This window comes from Antrostomus carolinensis, unplaced genomic scaffold, assembly GCF_000700745.2.
Source record: "Antrostomus carolinensis isolate BGI_N321 unplaced genomic scaffold, ASM70074v2 scaffold21816, whole genome shotgun sequence".
Taxonomy (NCBI): domain Eukaryota; kingdom Metazoa; phylum Chordata; class Aves; order Caprimulgiformes; family Caprimulgidae; genus Antrostomus; species Antrostomus carolinensis.
This window is the reverse complement of record NW_010321480.1, coordinates 75,411-80,250: the sequence shown is the minus strand read 5'-3', so window position 1 is coordinate 80,250 and position 4,840 is coordinate 75,411.

Sequence of the window (4,840 nt, the reverse complement as noted above, 5' to 3'; positions counted from 1 at the left end):
GAGGAGGAGCCAAGCCTGGGAAGCAAACCTGGCAAGCTCCAACAAGATTCCCCACTCAGTATACTGATACACAGAGAACCAGGCAAATTTCACTCCACCCATCCACTGGTTTTGAAAGTTTAAGAAAGTAAATTTATGAGGTGCAGGGAAAATGCATGTGAGCACAATCATCCTCTGAAGACTGGTGTGTTGGGCTTATGTGTAGGGAGCATTTTTTGGCAGTGGAGGAAGGGGCTACACAGTGATGGCCCCTGTGAGAAGCTTTGAAAAGCTCCCCTGACTCCAAGGCAGACCCACCTCCAGTCCAGGCTGAGCCAATCAGCTGTCCCAGCTTGGCAAGGGAGAGAGTGATCAGGAAACATCAGAGTAAGACCATCAACAACTGGAGGAGAAAGAAGTGGGGAGGTGAGACAGAGGACTACAGACACTCAGGTCAGTGAGGTAAGAGGGCGAGGAGGTAAATGGAGTCTCCTGCAGCCCACAGAGGTTAATGGTGAAGCAGATACCCATGGGTAGCCCATGGAGGGCCCCAGGCTGGAGCAGGAGGCTGAGCCCGAAGGCAGCTGTGACTATGTGGAAAGCTCTTGACAGAGCAGAATACCCCAGACAGACACATGTCAGAGCCAGGGGAGGAGATTGAGCAGAGCACAGACCCATCTCCACCCTATGAAGGTCCCCATGCTGGAGCTGGGGGCTACACCCAAAGAAGTCCGTGATTACATGGGAAGCCCGTGTTGGAACACCTTGTTCCTCAACTCTTTTAACCTGTGGAAAAGATCCCACGCCGGAAGGAGTGGCAAAGATGAACTGACTGAAACCCCCATTCCCTGTCCCCTGTGCCACCAGAGGGGCGGAGATAGAGAAATCGGGAGCAAAGTAACTCGAGCCTGGGAAGAAGGGAGGTGTGGGTGGAAGGTGTTGTAAGATGTAGTTATTATGTCTCACTATTCTACTCTGATTGATTGGTAACAAAGTAAACTGATTTTTCTTCCCCAAGTCTGTTTTACCTGTGACCATAATTGGTGAGCGAACCCTCCTTGTCCTCATTTCAACCCATGAGCCCTTTGCTGTGTTTTCTCTTCCCCATCTCACCAGAGTGGAGGGGGGTGGGTGAATGACTGTATGGTCTTAGCTGCCAGCTGCAGTTAAAACATGTCAACTGTAAATGTCCACATATTTTTTCAGTAGCATAGGCTTACTCCAGGCTGCAAATTCACAATGACCCTCACCCTTAACTATCTCAGCTCCTAAGCCTGTGGATCCTTGTTCCATAGCACCTCCAGCTAGGTGGACAAATTTCCCTTGTGCTCAGTGGTACTGCTCTGTGTGCCAACACAAAAAGATGGAGCTCAGACACTGCAACATCAGCCTTTATTCTTTTCCCCACAGCATACTCTCTCCTCTTTCACTGATCCCGTTTCCCTGAAAGTACTGCAAAATGCAATACAAATTATATTAGAATTTTCTGCACTTCAGTACTTTTCATAATATCCCTCCTGATGTATTGAAAACAGTACAATTAAACATGAATACCATAATCCTGTTTGCACACTCAACATCCAAAAGGAAATTCAAACTGTGTTATCTCTGTATAGAATTAAGCTTTTAAGCAGGTAACCAGTTAGCTAGCTAACCCGAGATTTTTTGCCTCTTACTTTCCCACAAGCTATATGCACACTTATAAAACAGTTTAATACTGGAATAAGTGTGATTCATCCTTCTAAGAATAAAAGATTACTTTGAATCAGTTGTCCTGACTGGTTGGCATTTAGAGACCATGCTCAGGTACCTCACACCTGCTCATCAGCACAGGTTCCAATAACATCAGGTTTCAGTGGAAAATTTATTTCAGTGCTTCAATGCCTGTGATTTTATCTTGGGTCAATAGGGGGTAAAGCAGTTGCAGTTTTGAAGAAAAGCTGTGTATATCTTACATGTACAAATACCTCTCTCTTTAATAAGTACAAATATTTTTAAGCATACAATCTGACCTTAGGAACTAACACAATCATACAAAGAGTTGTTGATTTCAGTTATAGAAAATCACCAGCTTTAATTCAATCACAGTGGGATTTAATATTGGGGAGCCTTTTTATTTCTTTTTTTGTTATTCCTTCTATTATTAACAGTGGTAGAAATGCTCAGGCAGCATATCCACAATAAAGAATATTTCAAATAATTCCCCTGTCTGCTGCTCAGGAATGTTCCTTTCCTGAAAGATGATTTATCAAATATTATCTCACCAGATTTAAATACAGTCTTACTAATTAAACTGCTTGTTCCAACTTCAACAGGGCTATATGTGATTGAATCCCCATCCTCAGATAAATGCCAGAAACTCACTACAGGGTGACTGGAGCCATTGCCTCAAATGTCTCAGATGGAATATCCTACTGCTCTGCTGAAATGTGTCAGTGCTTTGGGTCCATTCCTTGCTGCGGAAATGTTTGACAGGCTGTCTAGTTTCCAGATCTCTGAGCAGTAAGCTACACCAATGAGGTAATATATTGCTTGCTTTTTAAAGGCTCATCCCTATTCTGCTTCAAAACCTATTGCACATTTTCATTGTCTCCTACTGCTGTATTCCCCATATGGTCCCATCAGTCCTCGAATATCCTTGGTTGTATTTGGCCAATACATCCTGTCTTTGGTATTCCAGGTTGTTCCAAACATCCAAAGTAATTTATTTTCTATTAAATGTTGATTATCCTAATAGTAACAACCTCCAGCTTGATTTCTCCTTCCTTCCATTTCTCCTGCAGTTTTTCTTCCCTTTAGCTTTTCGAGGATAACCCTATCTCCTTGCTACAATGTAGTGCTCCCTGTCAATTGAAACAACATCCAGCTACACTCCGCCTTTTCAGTGTATAAACTTATTTGGGTTCATTTATTCCACAGGGCTCCTGCCTCCTTAATACACCACTGCAGCTCCAAGAGGTAACCCCTTCCTCTCACTCATCCTGTCCCCTAATCGTCAGTATCCTCTTGTCCTGGCACAGTCCATGTAGTTGGGGTCTACACATTCACATCCCAGAGAAAACTAAGCTTTGACCTTTTACTGCACTTCATCTTTTTCTCTCCTAGATTCAAACCTTATTTTCTCTCCTTGAACTTGGAAAACAGTAGTTGCTTGCCTGAGTTAAGACCAAGTGAAAGATTAACCAGAGACTTCAGGACTGAGTTCACAGACCTAATTTCTATTTTTAGTTTGCTGAAAGTAATTACTCCTACATTTTGGGGACTGATGTTCAAGGAGTAATACTTACTTTCAATTCTGAAAATTTCATTTCAGTAATGACATCATAATTAACTGAAATGAATTTGCTAGCAAGACGTTCAAGTGTACGGTCATAATCAGCACACTAATACTTGCACTGACTACTGTTTTGCAAAGCAGTCACAGGCTTTGGAGATAAAACATGATGGACTGTTCAAAGCAAATAATCTCAATATCAGGAAATTCTAGTAATGACAGAATTTTCTGGATGAATGTAAAGATGTTCACTAGAAGTAGAGAAACATAACAAAAAACAGGCTTTTACAACCTTAACAAAAACCACAACAGAACTCAAGCTAATAAATTACTTATCAGAAAACTGTAGAATTTTTCATTGATGCACATATGGTTTTCTTTTTAATGACAATTCCTGAAAGATTAGCTAAATCAAAGGTTATATTGACTAGCAGGATCATCTAATCTGTTTTGGAGCTTCCAGATGTTGCTTTGCCAGAAAAAAGGGCTAAGGGGAAGTAAATAAACTGTCAAATAAGGGAAAGTTATTGCCACTGTATACTTACAGGTGCCTCTAGTAGGAATTAGTCACAAATTAACCCCAAGTTTTACATGATTATTTGAGGAAGACTTTTGCTTTATTTTTATCTGTACACACACTTTGGTCATATTATAAACACTTCTAAGTATTCACTGCAGTATTCACTACTGCATGCTTCCTGCTACAGACAAAACCGTGAGAGGACAGAAATAGAAGAAAACTCATCTCAGACTCAGTGAACAGGTATACACTATACTTCCTATAGAAACATGACTTCTATCAAATAGAGAAAAATTTATACACTCAGTCTTCAAACAAAATACATGAACAGGTTTTGCTACTATTTCTGAAGAATCTAAGAACTACTATATTGGGCTGAGCTATACAGTGCAATTCCCTTTGAATCCTTCTCTAACAGAACCAGACATTTTGGAAGAAAATGCAAGGGAAAAACGTAGGAAAAATTGTCTAGGCAACGGAGGTTTGCCATCTCTTGCCAGGAATTGGTGTAAGTGTTTAAACTTGACCCTTCCAAAATTCCCATCTCCCTTCTCCCTAGTGCTACCTAGCATTTACTTATATTAAAAGGGCTAACATGAATATATAATATAAGCAACGTCCCATGAAGTGGGCCAATATATACATCATTAAGTTCAACAAGACCACATACAATGTCCTACACTTGCATCAGGGCAATCATAGAATCACAGAACTGTAGGGGTTGGAAGGGACCTCAGGAGATCACCTAGTCCAACCCCCCTGCTAAAGCAGGTTCCCTACAACAGGTTGCACAGAAAAGCAGCCAGGTGGGTTTTGAACATCTCCAGAGATGGAGACTCCACAACCTCTCTTAGCAGCCTATTCCAGTGCTCCGACACGCTTACAGTAAAGAAGTTTTTCCTTAAGTTTGTATGGAACTGTCCTGGTTTTGCTAGGATAGAGTTAATTTTCTTTTTAGTAATTAGAATAGCTGTATTTTAGTTTCAGTGTTTCCGGTCAGACATATTATGAGAAGAACGCTGACAACAGTACTGGTGTTATTAGTTGCTGCTGGAGCTCAAGGCCAC